The sequence below is a fragment of the Anastrepha obliqua genome, chromosome 1 (genome assembly GCF_027943255.1).
Source record: "Anastrepha obliqua isolate idAnaObli1 chromosome 1, idAnaObli1_1.0, whole genome shotgun sequence".
Classification (NCBI taxonomy): domain Eukaryota; kingdom Metazoa; phylum Arthropoda; class Insecta; order Diptera; family Tephritidae; genus Anastrepha; species Anastrepha obliqua.
In genome coordinates, this window is record NC_072892.1 from 130846185 (window position 1) to 130863637 (window position 17453).

The window sequence follows — 17453 nt, forward strand, 5'->3', positions numbered from 1 at the left end:
CTTTCTGATTGACATCGTTTTTCCCAAACAAGTTCTTTAAATCTCTAGTCCAGAAGACTTCTTTCTTTATAACAATCTTAGACAGATTTTCTGAGTACATAAACAAAATTCTGTGCATATACATAAGGAACAGCTCTAAAGTGAACAAATGATTTTCTTGCATGCCGGTTTCCAACAAAAGTATGTATGTAGGCATATGTGATGGTAGCTTCGGAATTCGCTTTACAAAATACTTTTGCAGTATATCACCTTCTTTAAACCACCCAAAATCCCACACCTGTGCTGCGTATGATTGTATTGAACAACAAGCTGTAAGAAAAAGTTTTCATTTAGCTTCAATTGAAATTTTTTTCTTTTTTAAAAGACAAGTCCACGAAGCAGTAATACCATTTTTTGCTGCAGTTTTTCTGTTTTCAACATGTTTTTTAAAATTCATCTGAGGTGTTATTCCCACTCCTGTATTTCTTCCTTGCTATAATACCACTTCTCCTCTTTACTAAGTTTCCCACCTTTTCTGAACTCCATTATTTGTGCCTTTGAGCGGTTTACTTCAAGGGTCCATAGGTTGCAGTAGCTTTCAAGGTTATTAATCATTTCTTGTAGTTTGCCTGGGTGATCCGCTAACAAAATGATCATCCGCTTACATTAGAAGTCTAATATTTTTCCCCTTGTTTAAACCTCTTTCTAAGCTTTCATGTAAGTCGTTAATGTGAAGCACAAAAAGGATTGGCGACAATAAGCATCCCTGTTTCACGCCTGAGTTTGTTTTGAATGTATCTGAAATTTCTGAGCCATTCCATACAACTGTCTTTGTATCACTGTATATATTCTCTATGAACTTCACTAGTTTCGTTGCAAGCCCAATATGGTGCAGCTTATATATCAAGGCGTTTCTTGATACTCTATCAAACGCCGCTTCTTCTGTATTATCTGGTATTTTTTTTACTATGAATGCGGCCTTGGGGCTTTAATTCGTATTCAGTGAATTCAAAGGCCTTTTTGTAATTTGTAAAAGGGTTTTATATCTTAAAAGGGTTTTATATCTTGAGAGAAGAGCATCCAATTTTATTGCATCACCTCAAAAGGAGCAAAAAACGGGATTTGCACTTTCAAAACATCAAATTTCATAAGAATCAACAAATTTTCAATAACACTGAAATCTTTTCAGCATAAGTTTCAATTGGAAGAGTGGCCTTCTTCAGCTTCTTTTGCTCTAAATTAAAAAACGAAACAAACATCAAACTCAAAAATGTTCGCATTTTGGGTATAAAAGAGCACTAAATTTATTGCAAACAGCAAAGGGCCTGCAACACTGCACAACTGCACCAATGTGACGTTTCTATCATCCAGGAGGTCTCAAAATGAAGATCCCGTAGCTATTATTCGTCAAACTGCTGCATAAAACATTCTGCTTGAGTTACTGCTGCCTTTCAATTGATTTTGTTCTTTTTTTTTGTGTTGCGACATAGCCCAGAAAAATGCAAGTAACAATTTTGTGACTCACTGTATGTGCATGTCAGTGTGTTTTAAGATCGCCATTTCGTTGCCAAAAGCCTGGTGCGTTCAAATCATAAAATCGTGAACTGCCATTTTCGCCCAACAACAACTGCGTCGGCAGCAAATTTAAAGGAGGAGATATGCTTGCCTGGCAATACACTGATCAGCAGCGAGCAATTAACTTTTGTAGCTAGTTTTGCTGCTGATAAATTAAAAAAAAAGCCAACACCAAAAATCACTAAAGCTCCATAGCGACATTAACAGCAATGCGATTGCACCTTCAGCGCGCACGCCTCCGGCACGCAGGGAACCAAGACCTCAAGCTCGTAAACTTCCGAAATGCAGGCAGCCATAAACAAACTGCAACTACATTAAGGACTTTTGCACTACAGCCAGAGACTATCAATCAGCAGCATAGCTTCAGCGACACTCTTTAAATGCCAATATGGATGACGCCGTGGAGCTAACATGCGAGCCAAGGCTTACGCTGACGTCGGCGCTGCGCTAGTTGGGTATGCGCGTAAATTTTATTACTCTGAGTTCATGTTATTTGTAATTTTAACAAGATAATTTTCTTTAAAGCATTTAATGGCGACAACTGATGTACAAACGTCCTACAGTCAAAAAGCAGCCATCCATCCATCCATTCAACCACTTCCAAGACGCGCATCAATTCTCAATTCCGTATTGCGTATTGATCTGTATGTATATAACATATGTACGAGTATGTGTATGTGTGTGTGTGTGCGTGAACATGTAGAGTTGACCTATTTGTTTATGTATTGTGGCATGCATGTCCAGTTGCATCAACCGATGCATAGGTGGATTGTTGAATGCAGCCATCACCGCTGGCCAACGCTGCGTCTGCTTTGTATGCCCGTCGTTCGTTGGTGCTGTCAATTCGTTGCGCCGTTAATGTTGCACATTGAATTTGCGTGCCACAGCTATAAAACTGCTGCTCACTTAATTTAGTTGCACTTACTGAAATGCTGTGGTTACCGCAGTGCAGTTGTTGCAGTTGTATTTTTAGCCTAGCCAATAAAAACTTTGCGTTCAACGAAGATAATTAGCTAAATGCTTGAGGCTCCATGCAGAGCTACATTTGAAGCCCATTTCCTCCCACTTTAGATCCGTCTGGTCAGTTTGTATAGTAGCGATATTACTGAAATTTTACCACTGCGCCTCAATCTTTTGTTATTTCATTTTTGTTGATAATTTCCTAGAAAGTTTAGTTTGCTTCAAGCGAAAATGTGGGAGTTCGCAATAAGAAATATTCTTAATTCAATGGACGGAATGAACACGGAAAAGGTTGTGTTGTTCATTAGCAAGCCAATTTCTCGAACTTTCTTTATGAATTTGCGTATACCAGGCGTTGGGTTGGGTTGGCTGGTTAAAGAGGTGATTCTTTCAGAATCCAACTAGCGCTTCCGCACCATTTTGTTGCCACCAGTTATTTACGGCATGACTATATCCAGTCTGTGCGCTTTAAGAACCTTATTAGGTTGTTGTCGTCTAAGCCAGACAGTTGTTCGAGATTCTCGAACAGCGGTCGGTCCAGGGTTAACATTCTGTCCCTCCATAGGGCAGGGCATTCACAGAGGAAATGGAAGATTGTCTCCTTTTTCTCCGGTTGTTTACAACTGTGACATTATGTATTATGAGGGATACCCATTCTGGCTGCTTGTTCTCCGATAAACCAAAAGCCTGACTTATGACTGCCGTTAGTCTCCAGGCGTCCCGTCGTTTCATTCTTATTAATGCCGGCGATTGCTTGAGGTTTTAGGTGGGCCATAACGTTCTGCTCATTTTGCATTTCGTCTGGTCTTTCCACCTACAATCCGCGATTCGAAGATATTTTTAGGAAATTGCATTCTTGACTGCGCCTAATGGTGTAAATACCGATTGTGCAGATCCCCCTCTTACCAGTTCGTCTGCTTTTTCGTTACCTTCAATGTTCCGATGTCCCGGAACCCAGATTAAGGTAACTTTATGGTTTTCACTCAAGATGGTGAGGCTACTCCTGCTGTGTTCCACCACTTTAGAGGTTGTAGTAGCTGAACCCACTGTCTCCGAAAGATTAGCGATATTGCCCTTAAAAGAGAAGTCTCTGATTAGTAGCCTATAGGCTGCCCCAATTGCCAGTACTTCCGCCTGGAAGGCACTGCTGGTATTAGGGAGATGCACAGATTTCTAAATTTTAAGTCTGTGGGAATATATACCAGCTCCAACACCGCATCCCATTTTACTGCCATCCGTATAGACTGTAGTTTCGAAATTGCTTAAAGAGAATCCCTTATTCCATTCTTCCTTAGATGGAAAGAGAGTGGCAAAATTCCTATTGAATGTTACCGTTAGGACGATGTAGTCAGTTCTCACCGAGATTAACTGAGTTTGTCGCAATAATAGACTAGCATGACAGTCGTAGTTAATATATTTTCTTTACAGAACCGTCTTTTTATAATCGCATTTCTTTTGGTTGTTGTTGTGGTGTAGTCACCGATCGCCTTCGTCTAACGATAGGCCCAGGAAACGTGCTGTTTCGACACGTTGGGTCCAAAGAGAGACGGATGTAAGGTGAGTGCGTTCGATAGGGCATGTGAACAGGTGGTTAATATCGCGCGGTGTACCTTCACATAAAAAATAAATAAATATTTGGCGCGTACACCACTGTTAGGTGTTTGGCCGAGCTTCTCCTCGCGTGCGTCTTGATGTACCTTCACATATATTGAGTAAGTCTCGATCGATTCTGGATAAGCAGGAGTTTAGCCTTCTACAATATGCAGATCGTAATTCAGCCAAAGTTACGCGGTTCTCACGAGGCAGCAATTGGTTATCGCCCCCAATAGCTAGTGGTTGGTCCCCGTTAACGGCATTCGGAGGTCGGGAGTTTAGGAAGGTGGTGAGAGTCTTGCGATGAATGTCATTTAACGTCTGCTTATATACTGTCCAATCAAGTAGTTGTAGTTGTGTTTTGTCCTGGATCTCGTCAGTGTAGTTGAAGTAATGTCTCCCGACTCGCCTGAGAATGAGACGTGGCTCAAGCCCCAAGTAATGCCTGCAGGGTGATTCCTATGGAAGCACCCAAACAGAAATTTCTTCCTGAGCATTTTGATGAGCTTCTTGACCGGGAGTATGGAAACCTCGCTGTGAAGAGGGTGGACATCAGAAGGCATTCTATGGCTGCCCTGATAGCAGTATCTTGGTAGGTCTGGAGCTTTATCCACAGCAAACTATAGAATTATTATGTGGACGGCCGCCATAGCCGATTGGTTTGATGTATGTCTACCATTCGAAAGTGCACGGGTTCGAATTTCTGGGCATGAAAGACCAAAAGGAAAACGTTTTTTCTAATAGCGGCCACTGCTCGGCAAACAAAATCAAACCTCCAAGTGTATTTCTGCCAAGAAAAAGCTCCTCTTAAAAAACCTTGTGCCGTTCGTAGCTGGTTAAAAACTGTAGGCCCCCCATTTGGAGAAAAACATCAGAACGCTCACCACAAATTAGAGGAGGAGCTCGGTGAAAGCACCCAAAATAAGGCTATATGTGGTTCAATATGGTTTCGTTGTTGCTTGTGTGTAACGTAGCGCTGTCTTGTTGAAAATAAACCTTGTCCAGATCAATATCATCCAATTCCCGCCATAAAAAATCGTGAATCATCTCTCGATAGCGATAGATAACACCTTCCGCCCTCGTAAAAGAGGTTTCGCTGCTGATACAGTTTTTGTGTTCGCTCTATTAATAAACTGGTAATTTGAAGGTGAATATTTAAAGTTCTATTGCAGTAGTTGACATTCGTTTGAAGCGCAAATATCCTTTTTTATCTGACGTCAAAATGTCTACGTTCGTCCCGAAAAAACAGCATTTGTGGGAAGTTATGCTTCATTATTATTCATTCAAAGAAAATTGCAGCTAAAACGTGTCGTATATTGATCAATATTCGCGCGCCATCAAATACAACTTGTAAAAAGCTTCCAAAGTGGCAGTTTCGACGTGAGAGATAAAGATCGCGAAGGGGCACCGAAAAAATTCGAAGATACTCAATCACAACAATTATTGCATGAAGACGCATTTCGAACCCTTGATGATATGTGTAAAGAGTTGAATGTTGACAGATCAACTATCGGTGAACGTTTGGACGCAATGGGAATGGTACAGAAAGCTGGTAACCGGGTGCCACATCAATTGAAGGAGAGGGATTTCGAGAGACGTTTGGAGACGCGTGAGATGCTTCTTGAACGGCATAAAAGAAAAGGTTTTCTGCATCGCATCATTTCTGGCGGTGAAAAATACTTGATGATTCAAAGGTTATGTTGTGCATCTGGTGGGATTAGAAGGGTGTCATCTCTTATGAACTCTTTAAACCATCAGAAACCATCACTGGAGATGGTTACCGACTGCAGCTAATGCGTTTGAGTGCAGCTCTCTAAGAAAAGCGGCCGGAATGGGACGGTACACATGACAAACTGATTTTGCTGCATGACAACGCCAGGCCACACGTTACTAAATCGATCCAGAAATATTTAGAGGGACTGAGTTGGGAAATCTTGCCCCAACCGGCGTCTGGGGAACCATTGCACCTTCGGATTACCATCTGCTCCGATCAATGCAGTCAGTCCTTATTGGAGAACGGTTCAATTCTTACGAGAGCATCGCAAACTGGCTCAATGAATGGATGAAGTCAAAAAAACTCGAACTTTTCGTCAGAGAAATACGTATGCAGGCTGAAAGACGGATTAAATTATTTGTTTTTTATTAATTTAATTCTTTAATAATTCGTAACTTTGGCTAAGAAAGGGCGGAAACTTATTCTCATACCCAATAAGAGAGGAAAATCGATAAAAAATAAGACAAATGTAAAAAGTTGGTGGCCTGGTTAAGTCGGTCTATCCAATTTTTTACTACTTTTTCCAATAAATTTGGCCGTTTGTCGTCAATGGCGGCTTGAATATTGCAATAAATCTTGTTGGAATCAAATGTTATCGATGCTTAGCTGATTAATTTTTGGATTGGAATTTTGGAAAATTCAGTCAGCGTGGCTCGATCGTGCTCGTCATTCACCGTAACGGCAGCTCCTTCCTCAAATCGAGAGAAATAAGGCCGACGATGCCGCCAGTGCTCTATAAACCTTACGAACAGATTCATTTTGTTTTTTTTTTTGTTTTCAAAGTACATTTTAGCAATTTGGAAACGCTGTTCTGCCGTTAAACGATTTATGATGGCTTGCCAAACTTTATATTGACAATAATAATCGGCGCAATCTGGCAAAGCTTGATTGAACAGAAATGTCAACATAGTTTGCCATTCTCAGCTGTCCAACCGTGGTTATCGCTAGTTCACATGTAGCTAAAAACACACCCTATACATAGCTTTGGGCTAGAGGGTAGGCAGAACTTGACCATCGCAGGGGTTGTAGAAGTTGAACAAATGATTGCGGATCTAGATGGGTTATACTTTTTTTTTTTTTTTTTTTGCCGGAACAACTAGCAACTGCAGCTCTCAGATTAATTAAGTCCATTGTGCTACACTTGGATTCCCTTTTACTTTTCTTTAAATCTACCCGATCTCCGAAGAAATATGAGCAGACCTTGTGGTGCCAAGGAGCCAAGGTAGTCGCTTCTTAACACATGGGTGCCAAAGACCTCTAACCTGATTCAAGCGAAGGCTAGGCAGACGCACAGAAAGTGGTCCGCCGTCTCATCCTCCTCTTCACAAGCTGGGTAGAGTGCACTGCCTGAGATGCCCAACTTGCCGTCTGCACTCCCCTCTGCTTAATGATAGAAGGATTTGCGACAGTCGATCGGACATGACAGGTAACATTAGTTTAGTCCATCTACAGCCTCTCTCAGCCTGTCAAGCTCGCATGTGGGTTTGCTAACCGTGGCTTTGATGGCCGCAGAAGGGAGTGGCTAAGGAGTCAGAGGTCTCGTTACCCACGACACCCACGTGTCCCGGGACCCATGTTAGCATCGGGCTATTATGTCTACCGACATAGTTGAGCCTGGATTTGCAGGACTCGACTTCGCCTGATGTGGTTGGGGGGCTCTCTAAGGCCATAAGCGCAGCATTGCTGTCGCTGCAGACACTTAGTTTTGCCATAAATTCTGTGACAAATCTGCGACAATGCATCCGGCAAGAACAAATTCGAAGAAGGCTAATCGTTTGAAGGATTATGTAAAAGCAAAGGGTAACCATTTTGAATGAAAAAACATTTTTTTTTGTTTACGTTTGAACAGATTTTCTTCAGCGAATTCTCCTTAATGGCCTCAATCGACTCAAAGCGGCGTCCGCGAAGTGACAATTTAAGTTTTGGGAAAAGGAAAACCTCTCAGGGGCTAAATCCGGTGAATACGCTGGTTGTTCGTTGACATTTGTCGAGTTTTTGATCAAAAAAGTGTTCACAATATGAACCTTGTGAGGCGGTGCGTTATCATGGTGCAAGATCCATGAGTTTTCTTTCCACAAATTGGGCCGTTTCCTACGAACATTCTCTCTAAAACGTCGCATAACTTGCAAATAATATTCCTTATTTACCGTAGAACCATTTTGATCGAATTCCGAGTGCACAACACCATGATCCAGACCAGAATCCAAGAAAACGAGTAGCCTGGCTTTCACTTTTGACCAACTTTGACGTGGTTTTTTGGGTATAGGCTCATGTGGATAGTGTCAAACTCGCGCTGGATGCACGTTGCTCAAGCATGTCTTCAGCCACCTTCTTCCGATGAATTTTTTTTAAAGAAATTCAACTCTCTTGGAACGAGTTCAGGAGCCACGCGTTTCATGCCCAATCGATGGTGTAAAATGTTGCGAATTGATTCGTGTGACACGCTAAGGTCACGAGCTGGCTCCCTCAAACTTAAATTATGGTTTTCCCGCATCATTTCCTTGATTTTGTCGACTTTTTCATCCGTTGAAGACGTTGATGGGCTACCAGATCAGGGAAAATCTTTCTCGACTTCTCGGCCCTTTACAAAAGTCTTATACCACTCGTAGACTGGTGTTTTTGATAAAGCGCGCTCGCCATAGGCTTTCTGCAACATTTCAACGATTCGGCAGACGAAATTCCGTTCAAAATTTAAGACAAATTTTTTGTTCGATATTTTTATCCATAGTGAAAATCGCAGAGCACACCTGCGGTTGACTGATATAATTAAATGTCAAAAACAAGTTAATCCCGCTCGAGCCCTGCGACACTGTAGAGGACAGCTGAGCCAACATTCCAGCAAAAAAAAGAGTTAGACATGTGACATGACATAACAATTTCCCCAAATTTTTTTGACAGAATGTATTTGCAAAATGTTTATATTAACGCTCTTTATATTATTTTTTCTAGAGTGCTTACACGTTCTTTTATTTCTTAATTTTTCTTTTATTTCTTAATTATTTTAAGGAAGCCAACTTAAAAATTTCATAGCCCAATTACATCACAAATGGCATATAAAAGTAAATAGAATAAAGTCCGAGATTTCATTTGAACTTTTACCATAAATCTTCCTTAATGAAGTTGTCCAGGCCAATTTATCGTGCAGCGTAGACGCTAACCACACTGCTCCTCACTCTCAATGGAAGACACACTTGTCAAAACTGTCACTTTGTTCTGTTAATACGCTTGTAGCTTTTACAGCGAATTCTAAGAAATGCCAGCGCCGATTGGACATAACAGAGGCGCCTCCCGAACGCAATAAAACAAAAAGTATCGCCTCACTTACTTAAGCATAATTCTCGCATACCAATAAATGCACCTACTTGTATAAGTATACATTTTGTATGTATTGTATTTATATACATATAATTGCATTTACATACACACATACATACAATATGTAGATGTCAATGCTCGTAAATTGACAATCAGTTGCTTGAAATGAAAAATCTTTCCAACCAATACTCGGCTATCAACATTTTAAGTTTCATGACATTCGTTGCTACAACCCATTTGGTAGGTCCTGACGACCATCAGCGCATCGTTAATAGCATACTATCGCATATAGGCTTTCATATAAAGGTGCTATATACGCACACACGCACACATGCACAACAATAATAGGTAATAAATGTAAACAAGACACCATTTTTGCGCTGTTTTGACACCATCTTGGCGATTTTGTCAACACCTCAACGGCACAAAAACAAAAACAAAAAAACACACAAAAACAATTACAACAACAGTAATGGCAAGGCTTATTAAAAAGTTGAAAGTCTAGTAACCAATGCACACACACACACAAACACATGCACTCTTTTTCACCGGTTCTAAGCTCCACCTATGGTAGGCGTTTCTTATGAACAAATTGACGGGGAAAAGCGAAAAACTTTAAAGTTAACAAAAACTTGCCTGAAAACTGGTTTCACAACACACAGAGCCAGTAAGTTCTAGCGAGTTAATGAAACTGGTTTCAATTTTATTTGCCAAGTGGTGACGCAAAACGCACACATTCATCAAATGTATTATACCTACGAGTGAGTGTGTGAGCAACGGTTGCCTACTCAACATCTCACCTATTTACTATGGAATGAGCCTCTCCAACTTCACTTCAAACTCGCCTGTAACAGGTACTCCACAAAAGAGTCAGGCCTCTCACTTCCTATTGAGAGGTGGAGGAGAGTCGTTTTCAACGTGCGTTGTTCGTAATGGCAGTCGTTTGTGATTACATTTAGTTGTTGTTAACACTGCACTGCATGTGCTCAACTGTTTAAGTTGGAGCGGTTAAGTGGGAGTTAAATAGAGCACCTGCCGACGGTGTGTTTAATTATAATACGTAATTGTAAACTCTAATGTAAAACAAATTAAAGCAACTTAACGCTGTTTAGTAGCCAAGAGATAAATTGCTGGGTTCTCATGCGATGTTCTATGTATTAAAAATGCATATTGACCACTTGAGAGTAGGGCAGTTGAATTGAAATATTAACTGTGTATATACCAATATATGAAAAAGGTAAAATTGTTAAAGTCAAATAAGTCTTTTGGCCCAATAGTCTGTAAAAATTATAAGACTAATCATGAAATGTGAATAAAAGTTTTTACTTAATTATAACTTAAATGTTAAAATGATAACCTAACTATTAAATTGTGCCAACCACGACTTCAACTCTTTGAGTGGCGCTGGTACAAAATATGAACCAGATGTTTCTGAAACGTGTATGAATACAAGGTGGGGCAAAATTAATCACTTTAGTGGAAGATTTGATTCGATACGGTGCCAGCTGGTGGTAGCAGAGGAAGGGGAAGACCTGCTCTGCGTTGGAAATAACAGGTGGAGAAGGTCTTGACTTCACTTGGTGAAATAACTGGCCCACTTTGTTAAGCGCGTCCAATCAAGAAGAAGAAGTGAGAGATTTATAATTTTTGCAAATGGCGTTCATACACCAATCATATTTGACACTTGTGAAGACAGTTGAGAGACAACTGTGGTATACAAGCAGACAAGCAATGGAACGCGCAAAGGTCTAAATAAATACTTATTTCTCTCGAAACCTCTTTTTTACTTAGTATTTAAAAAAACTGTTGAAAGGTGAAAAAGGATGATTAATTTTGTGCCACCTTGTATATCCTTCAGCGCTTTCATTTTGTCAGTTATTTAGCAAAGCTTTGCCGTTGAAACTACTTTTTTTAGAGTAGCTAATAAAACAGATATAATTCTGCTGAAATGTATGAAATTATGAAAACTGAAAAACAAAAAATAAAATTAAAATTTTTCTTTCTCAACATTTTTCGCTCTAAGTGTACTTATATTTATTTCTTCTTAAACTTAGTGTTTCTTAAAAAATTTTCAGAACTAATGATGACAAGAAAAAGGTTAAATTATAACTACAAAAATGCTTGCAAGCTTTATTTAAGGAAAATAACTATCGGATATTTTTATTTTTTTAAGAGCTTGAGAACTTAAAAAATAAATAATATAATAAATAAAAAAGAATGTTGGAATGTCTTTTTTTATTATAATTTCATCGCTCTTTTTTTAAATAAAATCCGCTATATATCCACCGAGGCTACGAGTTACAGGCTTCATTCCCTCAGCCCAATTTTCGACTACTTTTTGCAATAAATCTGACCATATGGCGTCAATGGTGGCTTGAATATTGCAATAAATCGATTATTAGGCGCGCTGTATGGCAAGTTGCGCCATGTTGATGGAATCAAATGTCGTCGATGTTTAACTGATTAATTTTTGGAAACAAAAATTCAGTCAGCATGGCTCGATACGCTTGCCATTCATCGTAACGGCAGCTGCCTCCGCATTTCGAAAAAAATAAGGGCCGATGAGGCCGTCAACGTGTAAGGCGCAAGTAAAATTGACGAAGTACTTTATGAACTTCGCTAACAGATTTATTTTTTTTGGTGGTGCCAAGGAGCCAAGGTATTCGCTTCTTAGCACATGAGTGCCAAAGACCTCTAGCCTGATTCGAGCGAAGGCTGGGCAGACGCACAGAAAGTGGTCCACCGTCTCATCCTCCTCTTCCCAAGCTGGATAGAGAGCACTGTCTGAGTTGCCTACCTTTTCCATGTGCTTCGCCAAAAGAAAGTGGTCCGTCATAAGTCCAACCAGCTGTCTGTAGTCCCTTCTGCTTGATGACAGAAGGATTTGCAACAGTCGGTCGCACATAACAGTTAACATCAGTTTAGTCCATCAAAACGGCTTACTCTACATGAAGGTGTAGTAATCATTCCACCAGTAATCTAATACGTGCTATTCTATATAAGTGATAAATTGAAGTCAGCACATTCACAATAAACGGGCTCCACAAACAGCAACCTGATTTTAAAATCAGCCACATTAGCCGATTCTGCGGTTTAGATTATAGAAAAGTTTAGATTATAGATTTGGCAGCCATCCAGAAGCCAACAGACTGACTCCGGATGGGAATACTACTTAATATACAGCGCTTCGTGCAGGTACTCTAGGGATGAGAAAGTTGCTGAATGTATTCAACAGAAGGTTGAATAACGAACATTTTCGAAATCATATCAAATCTAAAGCCAACGCTGATTACTTTTCAGGAAAAATATTCCTAATCAAAAATAAGTGAGTAAAACATATAGTTCACAGAGATTGCGTAAAGCTTGGATACAACAATCATTTCATCTTTTGCTGGAAGGTTTTGCAATTCGTGCAATTCATGCGCCATTTGTTTTGCTGCCTACTAAGGAACCTTTATTGATATGAAATAGGAAATACTTAGGAAAAATCGTCCAGGATGTTCGGGAAAAGGAAAGAAACTTAAAAGGTGGATCCAACTGTAAACTCCTTAGATTTGGCTGTGATATTTTCATGTAGAAGTCCTTCGTTAAATATGTATTGAGAAAGTCAATGAAATTAGCTAAAGGGATTTATAAATACCCTTAAAAGTTTTTTTTAAAATATAATATAATATTAAATATAAAAGCGGCCGAAATGGGACGGTAGACATGACAAACTGATTTTGCTGCATGACAACGCCAGGCCACACGTTGCTAAATCGGTCAAGAAATATTTAGAGGGACTGAATTGGGAAATCTTATTCCACTCACCGTATTCCCCAGACATTCCACCTTCGGATTTCCATCTGTTCCGATCAATGCAGTCAGCCCTTATTGGTGAGCGGTTCACTTCTCACGAGAGGATCGCAAACTGGCTCAATGAATGGATGAAGTCAAAGGACTCGAATTTTTGGAGAGAAGAATCCGTATGCTGCATGAAAGATGGAGTAAAGTTGTAGCTTCTAATGCCACATACTTCACATGATATCATTTACCATTTAAATGATTAAATAATTCATAACAATGGCTACGAAAGGACGGAAACTTATTCCCATACCCAATAATATATATAAAAATTTAGATTCTTTCAGGTTTCACTATTCAAAATACGGCTCTTAGCAATTATATGAGCAACTCTAGAAGTAAAATCCCTCAAGCAGTCCTTTCATGAATGCAAATGTTTAATTGTTAAGAACGCCAAGATATCCAAATTGAAGGTTGTTCAGCAATACTTTGCGCTACAGCAGCAATATTCTCCACAGAACGTCCAGTTTGTGGCCTGGCAGTCCTTTTTGAATCCTCGACAGAACTAGTTTCTTGAAATATATATTTTTGCCAACCTTTGAATCGTCGACTAATTCGGACGATTATTTCTATTAAAAATAACGAATTTCGCGATATTTTGTTCTTAAGGGGGTATTCTAGTGTAGAAGTGTACCAATCCCTAGCAGTTGTAACGAGTTCTGCTTAGAGCAGGGCAGTGACGAAAGAAGTGTTCTAACGTACGTTACCCCTTTCTTCCTCTCGGAAGTTACACGCGTCGTTCTGGACCAATCCATTCCAGCTGCTTGATATGGAGTGACACAATTTCCCGTCAGTACTCCAACCAATATTTTACATTCCTTCTTTGGGAGTGATAAAATAAAGTTGGTTGTCTTCGTGTTGCCAGTTCGTAGCATTATTTTGGCAATGCTGTGGGAGGTCGAGGCTGCCCATATGGATTGTGCTTCCAAAGTTAGTTCGTCGTCTAGTTCCGTCTTCAAAACTGAGAGTGGGGGATATATTTTCGACGTACTCATCCCAAGCTAGCGGGTGCCTGTCTTAGCAACCTCGCCAGGAGCTAAAAAATGATAAATTATTTGAGTTTATTCAGCAATCTTCGGCAAAGTAACGAAGCAATTCATTTCTGAAGCGCCACTTCTCTTTTATACATTTAATTTTTAGTGGTAAATTATTCCAAAGACGGACAGAGTACACACAGTTTGACGTTCAGTCAGCCGACGCCCTAAATGCTATGCTTGATTTGCTCCGCTTGGATCTTAAGATGCAACAGGAAGCAATAAAAGCAATGTGTAGGCTCCATAAGTATGGTCTCAGGCATGTAGACGGAACATCGGGACACAGAAAAAATCTTTAAGTTGCTACCTGAGCAGTATCCACTGTTTTTGGCACCTAAGGACAACCTTGAAAGGAAATTATATGTCAAATCCAGTAGTAATCCAGAGTGCATTCAAAGAGGTTTGACGAATACATTCTTTACAGATGGGTCCAAGAATGAAATAGGTTCTGGAGCCGGGAGTAATAAATATCATTACGCTATGGAAGGAACGGCAACTCTTTTCCAAACGGAAAGTAGCATAATGGATAATTGAGAGGAGATAGAGCGGAAACAGATTGGAGTATTTAGTTACAGTCAGGCTCCACTAAATGCTCAGGAGAACGCAAAGCTATCCTCAAAGATTGTTAAAAACGAAAGAAGAAGCTTAATTCTGAATAAAATCGTGCTTATATGGGTCCGAAGACACTGGGGGGTTCATGGGAATGAAATTGCCGATGAATTTGCCCACTGTAGGTCAGCAGTTACCCCACAGGGAGCAGAGCCAATAATCGGAAGCGGTTCTACAGGAATCAAGTAGTGAATCAGCGAGTATTTATGCAATTTACATAAAGACCGTTGGTCCAGTCTAGAACTGGATGGTCCGCTGCAGAACTGCAAAGTGTTTTGTGACAACCCCGAACAGAAAACTGTCGAAATTTCTTCTAAAACTTGGTAGAAAAGACGTTCGGTTGATGGTCGGTATTATTACCGGACACATGAGGTCAGCATATGACCACCATTGGAATCATTGAGGATCCGAATTGTCGTCTTGCATGGAAGAGGCGGAAAGCACTGAGCATTTTCTCTGCCAAGGCTGCGATGCCATTCGTTCCCTCAATCTGGGGGATATTTGCTGGTTTACCTAAGAATCTGGAAAACTCTCATAGGACTAGCCAAATCTGTCTCTATCTCTATTCTATTCCACCTTTTTCCTCTGTTACTTCTCTATTTTCCTCCTTGACCATCTACCCTTTCACTTTCCAGAGCTTTAAATATAATGGACACTTTAGCCTGAGTGTTTAAGGAGTTACCAAATCGTTCGGTGGCTCTTGGCTCGACTTTTATGATTGAAATTTCAAGCTTCAAGGTTAAAAGTTCGTGATCTATAGAGTGAAATGCTTTGGAATGGTCGAGTAAAGTCTGAAAAGTCACACGCTTTTTGTCAGTGTTTAGTCTTATATCATCCGACACTTTTAAAAGTGCCGTGGTGCAACTCTAACTGGATCTAAACACCGATTACAATGTGCTCACCACTTGGACAAATATTCAAAATTCGTGCGTTGTGATGCCATACAGGGGAAAGGAGAAAGGAGAAGGGAAGGAAGAAGGAACCTTGGGATTAGAGGAGGATGACCATGCACTTACAAGTCTCACCCCATGGATACCTAACGGACAGTGTCCGGTAAGTATACTCACCAAATTCGAGAGCTGGGGCTTTGTTAGCTTTAGGAGTTCTCTCAAGCGTCCCTGATCCACCCGTGACCAGAAGGATCTCGCGACCTTGCACGTTTGCGCTCTAGCCCAGCGCTCGCTGAGTTGACTCGAGGTCCATCTTTCCAGGAGCAGACCACAGGTTCTTAAGGGAAGCCCAATCCTTTTATTTCGCAAAGAAACCGTCTCCAAAGTTCCCTGTCTAGCCAGCTCACCGTGTGACCGGGAACCCAAATGATGGATGCTTTGTTACAAAAATGCTGTTGAACGGTGTAATTGTCATCATAAACTAGATGCATTGGCATTAGCAGTGTCGATAAGAGTGGAGCAGACGAAGTAGTTTGAAGGGAAACAAAATGAGAATTTCCTGTTCAAAATTAATTGTGTATAGAATTCACCAAACTCAAATCTTTTTCTTCTTCTTGATTGGTCCCATAACCGCTTAAGCCAAACTCCAACCTTTATTATCTTATTTCCTCCCACATGACTGTCAACCAGCAAAGACCACTGCGATCGATTTGTTCATCAGCAATTCCATTCTGGCGACAAACAACTTAAATCGAAACAAATCAAAACGAGTATGATTACGAATACAAATACAAATGCGAATGCGAATGCGAATGGCGACGACAAAACGGAATTCAAAATTGAACAGGCATCTCGCTATTAATTAGGGAGAACAGTAGCTGACAGATTCCGAATGTTGGCTAATTTGGCGTTGTCGATTGTTTTTTGGTTGCCCACTTGCATGCATCCACATTTCGGCGCACATATTTTTTATCTCCACCAAGTGGCTATGTGTTTGCTTGTATGTGCTGCCGTATGTTTTATTGAATTGCTTGTATATGCGGGGTATTTTTTTCTCGTGAATTTCAATTATCGACGATAAGCGACCGACGATCACTCGTCATTTATAATTTGCCTTTTTCTGTTTTCACGGCATTTTTTCCTCATCTCTTCTTCAAGCACCAGAATATTTTCGAAGGTTTTTGTCTGTTGTTTCAGTGTTCAGTTTTGTTTTGCTTTTTTTTTGGTAACTTTTTTTGTTGGTAACTTTTTTTGGTAGCTACTGTTTTTTGGATATTTCGATTTTTTGTGATCATTATTTTTTCGAGGAGTTCCAGCGTTGCGTGTCACAGGCGTGTATATGTGTTTGTATGTATGTTTTTGTATTAAATAAACACGTACATATATGTATGTATGTCTGTATGTATGTGAGTGGTGGAGCAATTCGGTTGGGTGTCCAAGTGGCGTGTCGTTCCACTGATTTTTCAATGAATTATTGGTGCAATTAAAAATACGCGCACAAATTGAAATTTGAACTTGATTGCGTGAGGCTGCGTGTGTGTTTTTCGATATTTCCGTGCGGCTTACGGAAGCCCCTGCTGCCGATTATTCAGTGTGTAGACTACTGATAATCTACAGCAAAATGTTTCAGGTTTTAGATTCTATTTATTTCTTAACTTTTTCGTGATATCGATCGACGTCAGAGATTAGATTCCAATTAATTAAGGTAATAAGCGTTGCCTGCATAAAAATATGTATGTAGATGTGTGCGAAACAATGTTTCTGTGAGCGTTTCATATTTTTTGACAAAAAAGTGAAATGAATAGATTCCGTTTTTTCTTCTTTAAAAACGTAAATTATGCACACATGCGTATATGGATGGAATAGATTAGAGTTGTGAAT